This window comes from Hemitrygon akajei, chromosome 30, assembly GCF_048418815.1.
Source record: "Hemitrygon akajei chromosome 30, sHemAka1.3, whole genome shotgun sequence".
Lineage (NCBI taxonomy): Eukaryota > Metazoa > Chordata > Chondrichthyes > Myliobatiformes > Dasyatidae > Hemitrygon > Hemitrygon akajei.
This window is the reverse complement of record NC_133153.1, coordinates 6861675-6878009: the sequence shown is the minus strand read 5'-3', so window position 1 is coordinate 6878009 and position 16335 is coordinate 6861675.

Here is a 16335-nt window from a genome sequence, read left to right as displayed (position 1 = left end):
CTGGGTTGTACATGGCTAGGTTGTTTTGGGCTATGTTGTAATGAGCAGGGTTGTACCGAGCTGGGTTTTACAGGGCTGGGTTGTACAGGTCTGAGTTGTACTGGGCTGTGTTTTACAGGGATGGGTTGTGCTGAACTGGGTTGCACTGGGCTGCGTTGTACTGAACTGATTTGTGTTGGACTGGTTTGTACATGGCTGGGTTGTACTGGACTGGGTTGTAATGGGCTGGGTTATACAGGTCTGAGTTGTATCGGCCTTTGTAGTACTGAGCAGGATTGTACTGAGCTGGGTTGTACTGGACTGGGTTGTACTGGACTGCTTTGTACTGGGCTGGGATGTACTGAGTTGGTTTGTATAGGTCTGGTGTTGCTCAGGGCTGTGTTGTACTGGGCTGAATTGTACAGCGCTGGGTTGTAATGGGCTGGGTTGTACTGGTTTGGATTTTACTGGGCTGAGTAGTACTGAGATGGGTTGTACAGGGCTGTGTTGTACTGAGCTGCGTTGTATAGCGCTGGTTTGAAATGTGCTGGGTTGTACTGAGATGAGTTGTACTGGGTTAGGTTGCATTTGACTGGTTTTTACAGGGCTGGGTTGTACTGGACTGTGTTGTACTGGGCTGCGTTGTACTGAGCTAGGTTGTATTAGACTGGTTTGTACAGGGTGGGTTGTACTAGACTGTGTTTTACTGGACTGGGTTTTACTGGGCTGAGTTGTACTGAGCTGGGTTGTACAGGGTCTGGTTGTACATGGCTCTGTTGTACTGGGCTGGGTTGTACTGGGCTGGGTTTGTACTGGGCTGGGCTGTACTGGGCTGGGTTGTACTGGGCTGGTTTGTACTGGGCTGGGTTGTAGTGGGATGGGTTGTATCAGGCTGGGATGTACTGAGCAGGGTTGTACCGAGCTGGGTTGTACTTGGCTGGGTTGGACAGGGCTGTGTTGTACTGGGCTGGGTTGTGCTGTGCTGGGTTGCACTGGGCTGCGTTGTACTGAGCTGATTGTGCTGGACTGGTTTGTACATGTCTGGGTTGTACTGGACTGGGTTGTACTGAGCTGGGTTGTAATGTACTGTCTTGTACTGGGCTGGGTTGTACTGAGCTGTGTTGTGCAGCACTGGGTTGTACATCACTAGGTTGTTTTGGGCTGTGTTGTAAGAGCAGGGTTGTACCAAGCTGGGTTGTACAGCGCTGGGTTGTACAGGTCTGAGTTGTACTGGGCTGGGTTGTACTGGGCTGAGTAGTGCAGGGCTGTGTTGTACTGGGCTGCGTTGTACAGGGCTAAGTTGTATCGGGCTGTGTAGTACTGAGCAGGGTTGTACTGGACTGGGTTGTACTGGGCTGGGATGTAGTGAGCAGGGTTGTACTGAGCTGGGTTGTACTCGACTGGGTTCAACTGGACAGGGTTGTACAGGGCTGAATTGTACACTGCAGCGTTATACAGGACTAGGTTGTATCGTGCTGTGTTGTACTGAGCAGGGTTGTACCGAGCTGGGTTGTACTGGACTGGTTTGTACTGGGCTGCGTTGTACTGAGCTAGGTTGTATTCGACTGGTTTGAACTAGACTGTGTTTTACTAGTCTGTGTTTTACTGGGCTGAGTTGTACTGAGCTGGGTTCTACAGGGCTGGGTTGTACTGAGCTGCATTGTACAGCACTGGGTTGTAATGTGCTGGGTTGTACTGAGATGAGTTGTACTGGGTTAGGTTGTATTGGACTGGTTTGTACAGGGCTGGCTTGTACTGGACTGGGTTGTACTGGGCTGCGTTGTACTGAGCTGGTTTGTGTTGGACTGGTTTGTACATGGCTGTGTTGTAATGGGCTGGGTTGTAATGGACTGGCTTGTACAGGGCTAGGTTGTACTGAGCTGGGTTGTACTGGGCTGGGTTGTACTGAGCTGTATTGTACAGCACTGGGTTGTACATGGCTAGGTTGTTTTGGGCTGTGTTGTAATGAGCAGGGTTGTACCGAGCTGGGTTTTACATGGCTGGGTTGTAGAGGTCTGAGTTGTACTGGGCTGTGTTGTACAGGGATGGGTTTTGCTGAACTGGGTTGCACTGGGCTGCGTTGTACTGAACTGATTTGTGTTGGACTGGTTTGTATATGGCTGGGTTGTACTGGACTGGGTTGTAAAGGGCTGGGTTATACAGGGCTGGGTTGTACTGACCTGCGTTGTACGTCGCTGGGTTGTACCTGGCTAGGTTGTTTTGGGCTGTGTTGTAATGAGCAGGGTTGTACCGAGCTGGGTTGTACAGGGCTGGGTTGTAATGGGCTGGCTTGTACTGTTCTGAGTTGTACTGAGCTGCGTTGTACAGCGCTGGGTTGTACATGGCTAGGTTATCTTGGGCTGTGTTGTAATGAGCAGGGTTGTACCGAGCTGGGTTGTACAGGGCTGGGTTGTACAGGTCTGAGTTGTAGTGGGCTGTGTTGTACAGGGCTGGGTTGTGCTGTGCTGGGTTGCACTGGGCTGCGTTGTACTGAGCTGATTGTGCTGGACTGGGTTGTACTGAGCTGGGTTGTAATGTACTGTCTTGTACTGGGCTGGGTTGTACTGAGCTGTGTTGTGCAGCACTGGGTTGTACAGGTCTGAGTTGTACTGAGCTGCGTTGTACAGCGCTGGGTTGTACATGGCTAGGTTATCTTGGGCTGTGTTGTAATGAGCAGGGTTGTACCGAGCTGGGTTGTACAGGGCTGGTTTGTACAGGTCTGAGTTGTAGTGGGCTGTGTTGTACTGGGCTGCGTTGTACAGGGCTAAGTTGTATCGGGCTGTGTAGTACTGGACTGGGTTGTACAGGGCTGGGATGTAGTGAGCAGGGTTGTACTGAGCTGGGTTGTACTCGACTGGGTTCAACTGGACAGGGTTGTACAGGGCTGAATTGTACACTGCAGCGTTATACAGGACTAGGTTGTATCGTGCTGTGTTGTACTGAGCAGGGTTGTACCGAGCTGGGTTGTACTGTACTGGGTTGTACTGGACTGGGTTGTACTGAGCAGGGTTGTAATGTACTGTCTTGTACTGGGCTGGGTTGTACTGAGCTGTGTTGTGCAGCACTGGGTTGTACATTGCTAGGTTGTTTTGGGCTGTGTTGTAAGAGCAGGGTTGTACCAAGCTGGGTTGTACAGCGCTGGGTTGTACAGGTCTGAGTTGTACTGGGCTGGGTTGTACAGGGCTAAGTTGTATCGGGCTGTGTAGTACTGAGCAGGGTTGTACTGGACTGGGTTGTCCTGGGCTGGGATGTAGTGAGCAGGGTTGTACTGAGCTGGGTTGTACTCGACTGGGTTCAACTGGACAGGGTTGCACCGGGCTGAATTGTATACTGCAGCTTTATACAGGACTAGGTTGTATCGTGCTGTGTTGTACTGAGCAGGGTTGTACCGAGCTGGGTTGTACTGGACTGGGTTTTACTGGGCTGGGTTTTACTGGGCTGGTATGTACTGAGTTGTTTTGTACAGGTCTGGTGTTGCTCAGGGCTGTGTTGTACAGCGCTGGGTTGTAATGTGCTGGGTTGTACTGAGATGAGTTGTACTGGGTTAGGTTGTATTGGACCTGTTTTTACAGGGCTGGTTTGTACTGGACTGGGTTGTACTGGGCTGCGTTGTACTGAGCTGGTTTGTGTTGGACTGGTTTGTACATGGCTGCGTTGTAATGGGCTGGGTTGTAATGGACTGGCTTGTACACGGCTGGGTTGTACTGAGCTGGGTTGTACTGGGCTGGGTTGTACTGAGCTGCATTGTACAGCACTGGGTTGTACATGGCTAGGTTGTTTTGGGCTATGTTGTAATGAGCAGGGTTGTACCGAGCTGGGTTTTACAGGGCTGGGTTGTACAGGTCTGAGTTGTACTGGGCTGTGTTTTACAGGGATGGGTTGTGCTGAACTGGGTTGCACTGGGCTGCGTTGTACTGAACTGATTTGTGTTGGACTGGTTTGTACATGGCTGGGTTGTACTGGACTGGGTTGTAATGGGCTGGGTTATACAGGTCTGAGTTGTATCGGCCTTTGTAGTACTGAGCAGGATTGTACTGAGCTGGGTTGTACTGGACTGGGTTGTACTGGACTGCTTTGTACTGGGCTGGGATGTACTGAGTTGGTTTGTATAGGTCTGGTGTTGCTCAGGGCTGTGTTGTACTGGGCTGAATTGTACAGCGCTGGGTTGTAATGGGCTGGGTTGTACTGGTTTGGATTTTACTGGGCTGAGTAGTACTGAGATGGGTTGTACAGGGCTGTGTTGTACTGAGCTGCGTTGTATAGCGCTGGTTTGAAATGTGCTGGGTTGTACTGAGATGAGTTGTACTGGGTTAGGTTGCATTTGACTGGTTTTTACAGGGCTGGGTTGTACTGGACTGTGTTGTACTGGGCTGCGTTGTACTGAGCTAGGTTGTATTAGACTGGTTTGTACAGGGTGGGTTGTACTAGACTGTGTTTTACTGGACTGGGTTTTACTGCGCTGAGTTGTACTGAGCTGGGTTGTACAGGGTCTGGTTGTACATGGCTCTGTTGTACTGGGCTGGGTTGTACTGGGCTGGGTTTGTACTGGGCTGGGCTGTACTGGGCTGGGTTGTACTGGGCTGGTTTGTACTGGGCTGGGTTGTAGTGGGATGGGTTGTATCAGGCTGGGATGTACTGAGCAGGGTTGTACCGAGCTGGGTTGTACTTGGCTGGGTTGGACAGGGCTGTGTTGTACTGGGCTGGGTTGTACTGAGCTGGGTTGTGCTGGGCTGGGTTTTACTGAGCTGCATTGTACAGCGCTGGGTTGTACATGGCTAGGTTGTTTTGGGCTGTGTTGTAATGAGCAGGGTTGTACCGAGCTGGGTTGCACAGGTCTGAGTTGTACTGGGCTGTGTTGTACAGGGATGGGTTGTGCTGAGCTGGGTTGCACTGGGCTGGGTTGTACTGGGCTGTGTTGTACTGGGCTGGGTTGTACTGAGCTGGGTTGTACAGGGTCTGGTTGTACATGGCTCTGTTGTACTGGGCTGGGTTGTACTGGGCTGGGTTTCTACTGGGCTGGGTTGTACTGGGTTGGGTTGTACTGGGCTGGGCTGTAGTGGGATGGGTTGTATCAGGCTGGGATGTACTGAGCAGGGTTGTACCGAGCTGGGTTGTACTGGGCTCGGTTGTACTGAGCTGGTTTGTGTTGGACTGGTTTGTACATGGCTGGGTTGTACTTGTCTGGGTTCTATAGGGTTAAGTTGTTTTGGGCTGGATTGTAATGAGCAGGGTTGTACCAAGCTGGGTTATACTGGGCTGGGTTGGACAGGGCTGTGCTGTACTGGGCTGGGTTGTACTGGGCTGGGTTGTACTGGTCTGGGTTATACTGGGCTGGTTTGTACTGGGCTGGGTTGTACTGGGCTGCGTTGTACTGAGCTGGGTTGTATTTTTACTGGTTTGTACAAAGCTGGGTTTTGCAGTGCTGGTGTTGTACAGACTGTCTTGTACAGGCTGCGTTGTACAGGGCTTGGTTGTACTGGGCTGGTTTGCACTGTAGCTGCTTTTTACAAGACTGCATTGTACAGGGCTAGGTTGTTTCGGGCTAGGTTGTACTGAGCTGGGTTGTACTGGGCTGAGTTGTACTGAGCTGGGTTGTATAGGGTGTGGTGTTGTACAGTGCTGGGTTGTATTGAGCAGGGTTGTACCGAGCTGGTTTGTACTGGGCTGGGTTGGTCTAGGCTGGGTTGAACTGGCCTGGGTTGTACTGGGCTGGTTTGTTCTGGGCTGGGTTGTACTGGGCTGGGTTGTACTGGGCTGGGTTTGTACTGGGCTGGGTTGTACTGGGCTGGGTTGTACTGGGCTGGGATGTACTGGGCTGGTTTGTACTGGGCTGGGTTGTACTGGGCTGGGTTGTACTGGGCTGGGTTTGTACTGGGCTGGGTTGTACTGGGCTGGGTTGTACAGGGCTTTGTTGTACTGGGCTGGGTTGTACTGAGCTGGGTTGTACAAGGTCTGGTTGTACATGGCTCTGTTGTACTGGGCTGTGTTGTACAGGCATGGGTTGTGCGGAGCTGGGTTGCACTGGGCTGCGTTGTACTGAGCTGATTTGTGCTGGACTCTTTTGTACATGGCTGGGTTGTACTGGACAGGGTTGTACTGAGCTGGGTTGTAATGTACTGTCTTGTACTGGGCTGGGTTGTACTGAGCTGTGTTGTGCAGCACTGGGTTGTACATCGCTAAGTTGTTTTGGGCTGTGTTGTAATGAGCAGGGTTGTACCGAGCTGGTTTGTACTGGGCTGGGTTGTAGTGGGATGGGTTGTATCAGGCTGGGATGTACTGAGCCGGGTTGTACCGAGCTGGGTTGTACTGGGCTAGGTTGGACAGGGCTGTGTTGTACTGGGCTGGGTTGTACTGAGCTGGTTTGTGCTGGGCCTGGTTGTACTGAGCTGCATTGTACAGCGCTGGGTTGTACATGGCTAGGTTGTTTTGGGCTGTGTTGTAATGAGCAGGGTTGTACCGAGCTGGGTTGCACAGGTCTGAGTTGTACTGGGCTGTGTTGTACAGGCATGGGTTGTGCTGAGCTGGGTTGCACTGGGCTGCGTTGTACTGAGCTGATTTGTGCTGGACTCTTTTGTACATGGCTGGGTTGTACTGGACAGGGTTGTACTGAGCTGGGTTGTAATGTACTGTCTTGTACTGGGCTGGGTTGTACTGAGCTGTGTTGTGCAGCACTGGGTTGTACATCGCTAAGTTGTTTTGGGCTGTGTTGTAATGAGCAGGGTTGTACCGAGCTGGGTTGTACAGCGCTGGTTTGTACAGGTCTGAGTTGTACTGGGCTGGGTTGTACTGGGCTGAGTAGTACAGGGCTGTGTTGTACTGGGCTGCGTTGTACAGGGCTAAGTTGTATCGGGCTGTGTAGTACTGAGCAGGGTTGTACTGGACTGGGTTGTACTGGGCTGGGATGTAGTGAGCAGGGATGTACTGAGCTGGGTTGTACTCGACTGGGTTCAACTGGACAGGGTTGTACAGGGCTGAATTGTACACTGCAGCGTTATACAGGACTAGGTTGTATCGTGCTGTGTTGTACTGAGCAGGGTTGTACCGAGCTGGGTTGTACTGGACTGGTTTGTACTGGGCTGCGTTGTACTGAGCTAGGTTGTATTCGACTGGTTTGAACTAGACTGTGTTTTACTAGTCTGTGTTTTACTGGGCTGAGTTGTACTGAGCTGGGTTCTACAGGGCTGGGTTGTACGGAGCTGCGTTGTACAGCACTTGGTTGTAATGTGCTGGGTTGTACTGAGATAAGTTGTACTGGGTTAGGTTGTATTGGACTGGTTTTTACAGGGCTGGGTTGTACTGGACTGGGTTGTACTGGGCTGCGTTGTAATGATCTAGGTTCTATTCGACTGATTTGAACTAGACTGTGTTTTGCTAGACTGTGTTTTACTGGGCTGAGTTGTACTGAGCTGGGTTCTACAGGGCTGGGTTGTACTGAGCTGCGTTGTACAGCACTGGGTTGTAATGTGCTGGGTTGTACTGAGATGAGTTGTACTGGGTTAGGTTGTATTGGACTGGTTTGTACAGGGCTGCGTTATACTGAGCTGGTTTGTGATGGACTGGTTTGTACATGGCTGCGTTGTAATGGGCTGGGTTGTAATGGACTGGCTTGTACAGGGCTGGGTTGTACTGAGCTGGGTTGTACTGGGCTGGGTTGTACTGAGCTGCATTGTACAGCGCTGGGTTGTACATGGCTAGGTTGTTTTGGGCTGTGTTGTAATGAGCAGGGTTGTACCGAGCTGGGTTTTACAGGGCTGGGTTGTACAGGTCTGAGTTGTACTGGGATGTGTTTTACAGGGATGTGTTGTGCTGAACTGGGTTGCACTGGGCTGCGTTGTACTGAACTGATTTGTGCTGGGCTGGTTTGTACATGGCTGGGTTGTACTGGACTGGGTTGTAATGGGCTGGGTTATACAGGTCTGAGTTGTATCGGCCTTTGTAGTACTGAGCAGGGTTGTACTGAGCTGGGTTGTACTGGACTGGGTTGTACTGGACTGCTTTGTACTGGGCTCGGATGTACTGAGTTGGTTTGTACAGGTCTGGTGTTGCTCAGGGCTGTGTTGTACTGGGCTGAATTGTACAGCGCTGGGTTGTAATGGGCTGGGTTGTACTTGTTTGGATTTTACTGGGCTGAGTAGTACTGAGATGGGTTGTACAGGGCTGTGTTGTACTGAGCTGCGTTGTATAGCGCTGGTTTGAAATGTGCTGGGTTGTACTGAGATGAGTTGTACTGGGTTAGGTTGCATTTGACTGGTTTTTACAGGGCTGGGTTGTACTGGACTGGGTTGTACTGGGCTGCGTTGTACTGAGCTAGGTTGTATTAGACTGGTTTGTACAGGGTGGGTTGTACTAGACTGTGTTTTACTGGACTGGGTTTTACTGGGCTGAGTTGTACTGAGCTGGGTTGTACAGGGTCTGGTTGTACATGGCTCTGTAGTACTGGGCTGGGTTGTACTGGGCTGGGTTTGTACTGGGCTGGGCTGTACTGGGCTGGGTTGTACTGGGCTGGTTTGTACTCGGCTGGGTTGTAGTGGGATGGGTTGTATCAGGCTGGGATGTACTGAGCAGGGTTGTACCGAGCTGGGTTGTACTTGGCTGGGTTGGACAGGGCTGTGTTGTACTGGGCTGGGTTGTACTGAGCTGGGTTGTGCTGGGCGGGGTTGTACTGAGCTGCATTGTACAGCGCTGGGTTGTACATGGCTAGGTTGTTTTGGGCTGTGTTGTTATGTGCAGGGTTGTACCGAGCTGGGTTGCACAGGTCTGAGTTGTACTGGGCTGTGTTGTACAGGGATGGGTTGTGCTGAGCTGGGTTGCACTGGGCAGCGTTGTACTGAGCTGATTTGTGCTGGACTGGTTTGTACATGGCTGGGTTGTACTGGACTGGGTTGTACTGAGCTGGGTTGTACAGGGTCTGGTTGTACATGGCTCTGTTGTACTGGGCTGGGTTGTACTGGGCTGGGTTTCTACTGGGCTGGGTTGTACTGGGTTGGGTTGTACTGGGCTGGGTTGTAGTGGGATGGGTTGTATCAGGCTGGGATGTACTGAGCAGGGTTGTACCGAGCTGGGTTGTACTGGGCTGGGTTGTACTGAGCTGGTTTGTGTTGGACTGATTTGTACAGGGCTGGGTTGTACTTGTCTGGGTTCTATAGGGTTAAGTTGTTTTGGGCTGGATTGTAATGAGCAGGGTTGTACCAAGCTGGGTTATACTGGGCTGGGTTGGACAGGGCTGTGTTGTACTGGGCTGGGTTATACTGGGCTGGTTTGTACTGGGCTGGGTTGTACTGGGCTGTGTTGTAGTGGGATGGGTTGTATCATGCTGGGATGTACTGAGCAGGGTTGTACCAAGCTGGGTTGTACTGGGCTGGGTTGTACTGAGCTGGTTTGTGTTGGACTGATTTGTACAGGGCTGGGTTGTACTTGTCTGGGTTCTATAGGGTTAAGTTGTTTTGGGCTGACTGTAATGAGCAGGGTTGTACCAAGCTGGGTTATACTGGGCTGGGTTGGACAGGGCTGTGTTGTACTGGGCTGTGTTGTACTGGGCTGGGTTATACTGGGCTGGTTTGTACTGGGCTGCGTTGTACTGAGCTGGGTTGTATTTTTACTGGTTTGTACAAAGCTGGGTTTTGCAGTGCTGGTGTTGTACAGACTGTCTTGTACAGGCTGCGTTGTACAGGGCTTGGTTGTACTGGGCTGGTTTGCACTGTAGCTGCTTTGTACCGGACTGCATTGTACAGGGCTAGGTTGTTTCGGGCTGGGTTGTACTGAGCTGGGTTGTACTGGGCTGAGTTGTACTGAGCTGGGTTGTATAGGGTGTGGTGTTGTACAGTGCTGGGTTGTATTGAGCAGGGTTGTACCGAGCAGGTTTGTACTGGGCTGGGTTGGTCTAGGCTGGGTTGTACTGGCCTGGGTTGTACTGGGCTGGTTTGTTCTGGGCTGGGTTGTACTGGGCTGGGTTGTACTGGGCTGGGTTTGTACTGGGCTGGGTTGTACTGGGCTGGGTTGTACTGGGCTGGGATGTACTGGGCTGGTTTGTACTGGGCTGGGTTGTACTGGGCTGGGTTGTACTGGGCTGGGTTTGTACTGGGCTGGGTTGTACTGGGCTGGGTTGTACTGGGCTTTGTTGTACTGAGCTGTGTTGTGCAGCACTGGGTTGTACATCGCTAAGTTGTTTTGGGCTGTGTTGTAATGAGCAGGGTTGTACCGAGCTGGGTTGTACAGCGCTGGGTTGTACAGGTCTGAGTTGTACTGGGCTGGGTTGTACTGGGCTGAGTAGTACAGGGCTGTGTTGTACTGGGCTGCGTTGTACAGGGCTAAGTTGTATCGGGCTGTGTAGTACTGAGCAGGGTTGTACTGGACTGGGTTGTACTGGGCTGGGATGTAGTGAGCAGGGTTGTACTGAGCTGGGTTGTACTCGACCGAGTTCAACTGGACAGGGTTGTACAGGGCTGAATTGTACACTGCAGCGTTATACAGGACTAGGTTGTATCGTGTTGTGTTGTACTGAGCAGGGTTGTACCGAGCTGGGTTGTACTGGACTGGTTTGTACTGGGCTGCGTTGTACTGAGCTAGGTTGTATTCGACTGGTTTGAACTAGACTGTGTTTTACTAGTCTGTGTTTTACTGGGCTGGGTTGTACTGAGCTGGGTTCTACAGGGCTGGGTTGTACTGAGCTGCATTGTACAGCACTTGGTTGTAATGTGCTGGGTTGTACTGAGATCAGTTGTACTGGGTTAGGTTGTATTGGACTGGTTTTTACAGGGCTGGGTTGTACTGGACTGGGTTGTACTGGGCTGCGTTGTACTGATCTAGGTTCTATTCGACTGATTTGAACTAGACTGTGTTTTGCTAGACTGTGTTTTACTGGGCTGAGTTGTACTGAGCTGGGTTCTACAGGGCTGGGTTGTACTGAGCTGCGTTGTACAGCACTGGGTTGTAATGTGCTGGGTTGTACTGAGATGAGTTGTACTGGGTTAGGTTGTATTGGACTGGTTTGTACAGGGCTGGGTTGTACTGGACTGGGTTGTACTGGGCTGCGTTGTAATGAGCTGGTTTGTGTTGGACTGGTTTGTACATGGCTGCGTTGTAATGGGCTGGGTTGTAATGGACTGGCTTGTACAGGGCTGGGTTGTACTGAGCTGGGCTGTACTGGGCTGGGTTGTACTGAGCTGCATTGTACAGTGCTGGGTTGTACATGGCTAGGTTGTTTTGGGCTGTGTTGTAATGAGCAGGGTTGTACCGAGCTGGGTTTTACAGGGCTGGGTTGTTCAGGTCTGAGTTGTACTGGGCTGTGTTTTACAGGGATGTGTTGTGCTGAACTGGGTTGCACTGGGCTGCGTTGTACTGAACTGATTTGTGCTGGACTGGTTTGTACATGGCTGGGTTGTACTGGACTGGGTTGTAATGGGCTGGGTTATACAGGTCTGAGTTGTATCGGCCTTTGTAGTACTGAGCAGGGTTGTACTGAGCTGGGTTGTACTGGACTGGGTTGTACTGGACTGCTTTGTACTGGGCTCGGATGTACTGAGTTGGTTTGTACAGGTCTGGTGTTGCTCAGGGCTGTGTTGTACTGGGCTGAATTGTACAGCGCTGGGTTGTAATGGGCTGGGTTGTACTTGTTTGGATTTTACTGGGCTGAGTAGTACTGAGATGGATTGTACAGGGCTGTGTTGTACTGAGCTGCGTTGTATAGCGCTGGTTTGAAATGTGCTGGGTTGTACTGAGATGAGTTGTACTGGGTTAGGTTGCATTTGACTGGTTTTTACAGGGCTGGGCTGTACTGGGCTGGGTTGTACTGGGCTGGTTTGTACTGGGCTGGGTTGTAGTGGGATGGGTTGTATCAGGCTGGGATGTACTGAGCAGGGTTGTACCGAGCTGGGTTGTACTTGGCTGGGTTGGACAGGGCTGTGTTGTACTGGGCTGGGTTGTACTGAGCTGGGTTGTGCTGGGCTGGGTTGTACTGAGCTGCATTGTACAGCGCTGGGTTGTACATGGCTAGGTTGTTTTGGGCTGTGTTGTTATGTGCAGGGTTGTACCGAGCTGGGTTGCACAGGTCTGAGTTGTACTGGGCTGTGTTTTACAGGGATGCGTTGTGCTGGGCTGGGTTGCACTGGGCTGCGTTGTACTGAGCTGATTTGTGCTGGACTGGTTTGTACATGGCTGGGTTGTACTGGACTGGGTTGTACTGAGCTGGGTTGTACAGGGTCTGGTTGTACATGGCTCTGTTGTACTGGGCTGGGTTCTATAGGGTTAAGTTGTTTTGGGCTGGATTGTAATGAGCAGGGTTGTACCAAGCTGGGTTATACTGGGCTGGGTTGGACAGGGCTGTGTTGTACTGGGCTGGGTTGTACTGGGCTGGGTTATACTGGGCTGGTTTGTACTGGGCTGGGTTGTACTGGGCTGGGTTGTAGTGGGATGGGTTGTATCAGGCTGGGATGTACTGAGCAGGGTTGTACCGAGCTGGGTTGTACTGGGCTGGGTTGTACTGAGCTGGTTTGTGTTGGACTGATTTGTACAGGGCTGGGTTGTACTTGTCTGGGTTGTACTGGGCTGGGTTGTACTGGGCTGGGTTTGTACTGGGCTGGGTTGTACTGGGCTGGGTTGTACTGGGCTTTGTTGTACTGGGCTGGGTTGTACTGAGCTGGGTTGTACAGGGTCTGGTTGTACATGGCTCTGTTGTACTGGGCTGGGTTGTACTGGGCTGGGTTGTACTGGGCTGGGTTGTACTGGGCTGGGTTGTACTGGGCTGGGTTTGTACTGGGCTGGGTTGTACTGGGCTGGGTTGTACTGGGCTGGTTTGTACTGGGCTGGGTTGTACTGGGCTGGGTTGTACTGGGCTGGGTTTGTACTGGGCTGGGTTGTACTGGGCTGGGTTGTACTGGGCTTTGTTGTACTGGGCTGGGTTGTACTGAGCTGGGTTGTACAGGGTCTGGTTGTACATGGCTCTGTTGTACTGGGCTGGGTTGTACTGGGCTGGGTTTGTACTGGGCTGGGCTGTACTGGGATGGGTTGTACTGGGCTGGTTTGTACTGGGCTGGGTTGTAGTGGGATGGGTTGTATCAGGCTGGGATGTACTGAGCAGGGTTGTTCCGAGCTGGGTTGTACTGGGCTGGGTTGGACAGGGCTGTGTTGTACTGGGCTGGGTTGTACTGAGCTGGGTTGTGCTGGGCTGGGTTGTACTGAGCTGTATTGTGCAGCGCTGGGTTGTACATGGCTAGGTTGTTTTGGGCTGTGTTGTAATGAGCAGGGTTGTACCGAGCTGGGTTGCACAGGTCTGAGTTGTACTGGGCTGTGTTGTACAGGCATGGGTTGTGCTGAGCTGGCTTGCACTGGGCTGCGTTGTACTGAGCTGATTTATGCTGGACTCTTTTGTACATGGCTGGGTTGTACTGGGCTGGGTTGTACTGAGCTGTGTTGTGCAGCACTGGGTTGTACATCACTAAGTTGTTTTGGGCTGTGTTGTAATGAGCAGGGTTGTATTGAGCTGGGTTGTACAGCGCTGGGTTGTACAGGTCTGAGTTGTACTGAGCTGGGTTGTACTCGACTGGGTTCAACTGGACAGGGTTGTACAGGGCTGAATTGTACACTGCAGCGTTATACAGGACTAGGTTGTATCGTGCTGTGTTGTACTGAGCAGGGTTGTACCGAGCTGGGTTGTACTGGACTGGTTTGTACTGGGCTGCGTTGTACTGAGCTAGGTTGTATTCGACTGGTTTGAACTAGACTGTGTTTTACTAGTCTGTGTTTTACTGGGCTGAGTTGTACTGAGCTGGGTTCTACAGGGCTGGGTTGTACTGAGCTGCGTTGTACAGCACTGGGTTGTAATCTGCTGGGTTGTACTGAGATGAGTTGTACTGGGTTAGGTTGTATTGGACTGGTTTGTACAGGGCTGGGTTGTATTGGACTGGGTTGTACTGGGCTGCGTTGTACTGAGCTGGTTTGTGTTGGACTGGTTTGTACATGGCAGCGTTGTACTGAGCTGGGTTGTACTGGGCTGGGTTGTACTGAGCTGCATTGTACAGCACTGGGTTGTACATGGCTAGGTAGTTTTGGGCTGTGTTGTAATGAGCAGGGTTGTACCGAGCTGGGTTTTACATGGCTGGGTTGTAGAGGTCTGAGTTGTTCTGGGCTGTGTTGTACAGGGATGGGTTTTGCTGAACTGGGTTGCACTGGGCTGCGTTGTACTGAACTGATTTGTGTTGGACTGGTTTGTACATGGCTGGGTTGTACTGGACTGGGTTGTAATGGGCTGGGTTATACAGGGCTGGGTTGTACTGAGCTACGTTGTACGTCGCTGGGTTGTACCTGGCTAGGTTGTTTTGGGCTGTGTTGTAATGAGCAGGGTTGTACCGAGCTGGGTTGTACAGGGCTAGGTTGTAATGGGCTGGCTTGTACTGTGCTGGGTTGTACTGAGCTGCGTTGTACAGCGCTGGGTTGTACATGGCTAGGTTATCTTGGGCTGTGTTGTAATGAGCAGGGTTGTACCAAGCTGGGTTGTAATGTACTGTCTTGTACTGGGCTGGGTTGTACTGAGCTGCGTTGTACGTCGCTGGGTTGTACCTGGCTAGGTTGTTTTGGGCTGTGTTGTAATGAGCAGGGTTGTACCGAGCTGGGTTGTACAGGGCTGGGTTGTAATGGGCTGGCTTGTACTGTGCTGGGTTGTACTGAGCTGCGTTGTACAGCGCTGGGTTGTACATCGCTAGGTTGTTTTGGGCTGTGTTGTAAGAGCAGGGTTTTACCAAGCTGGGTTGTACAGCGCTGGGTTGTACAGGTCTGAGTTGTACTGGGCTGGGTTGTACTGGGCTGAGTAGTACAGGGCTGTGTTGTACTGGGCTGCGTTGTACAGGGCTAAGTTGTATCGGGCTGTGTAGTACTGAGCAGGGTTGTACTGGACTGGGTTGTACTGGGCTGGGATGTAGTGAGCAGGGTTGTACTGAGCTGGGTTGTACTCGACTGGGTTCAACTGGACAGGGTTGTACAGGGCTGAATTGTACACTGCAGCGTTATACAGGACTAGGTTGTATGGTGCTGTGTTGTACTGAGCAGGGTTGTACCGAGCTGGGTTGTACTGGACTGGGTTTTACTTGGCTGGGTTTTACTGGCTGGTATGTACTGAGTTGTTTTGTACAGGTCTAGTGTTGCTCAGGGCTGTGTTGTCCAGCGCTGGGTTGTAATGTGCTGGGTTGTACTGAGATGAGTTGTACTGGGTTAGGTTGTATTGGACTGGTTTTTACAGGGCTGGGTTGTACTGGACTGGGTTGTACTGGGCTGCGTTGTACTGATCTAGTTTCTATTCGACTGGTTTGAACTAGACTGTGTTTTGCTAGACTGTGTTTTACTGGGCAGAGTTGTACTGAGCTGGGTTCTACAGGGCTGGGTTGTACTGAGCTGCGTTGTACAGGGCTGCGTTGTACTGGACTGGGTTGTACAGGGTCTGGTTGTACATGGCTCTGTTGTACTGGGCTGGGTTGTACTGGGCTGGGTTGTACTGGGCTGGGCTGTACTGGGCTGGGTTGTACTGGGCTGGTTTGTACTGGGCTGGGTTGTAGTGGGATGGGTTGTATCAGGCTGGGATGTACTGAGCAGGGTTGTACCGAGCTGGGTTGTACTGGGCTAGGTTGGACAGGGCTGTGTTGTACTGGGCTGGGTTGTACTGGACTGGGTTGTACTGAGCTGCGTTGTACTGAGCTAGGTTGTATTCGACTGGTTTGAACTAGACTGTGTTTTACTAGTCTGTGTTTTACTGGGCTGAGTTGTACTGAGCTGGGTTCTACAGGGCTGGGTTGTACTGAGCTGCGTTGTACAGCACTGGGTTGTAATGTGCTGGGTTGTACTGAGATGAGTTGTACTGGGTTAGGTTGTATTGGACTGGTTTGTACAGGGCTGGGTTGTACTGGACTGGGTTGTACTGGGCTGCGTTGTACTGAGCTGGTTTGTGTTGGACTGGTTTGTACATGGCTGCGTTGTAATGGGCTGGGTTGTAATGGACTGGCTTGTACAGGGCTGGGTTGTACTGAGCTGGGTTGTACTGGGCTGGGTTGTACTGAGCTGCATTGTACAGCACTGGGTTGTACATGGCTAGGTTGTTTTGGGCTGTGTTGTAATGAGCAGGGTTGTACCGAGCTGGGTTTTACATGGCTGGGTTGTAGAGGTCTGAGTTGTACTGGGCTGTGTTGTACAGGGATGGGTTTTGCTGAACTGGGTTGCACTGGGCTGCGTTGTACTGAACTGATTTGTGTTGGACTGGTTTGTACATGGCTGGGTTGTACTGGACTGGGTTGTAATGGGCTGGGTTATACAGGGCTGGGTTGTACTGAGCTGCGTTGTACGTCGCTGGGTTGTACCTGGCTAGGTTGTTTTGGG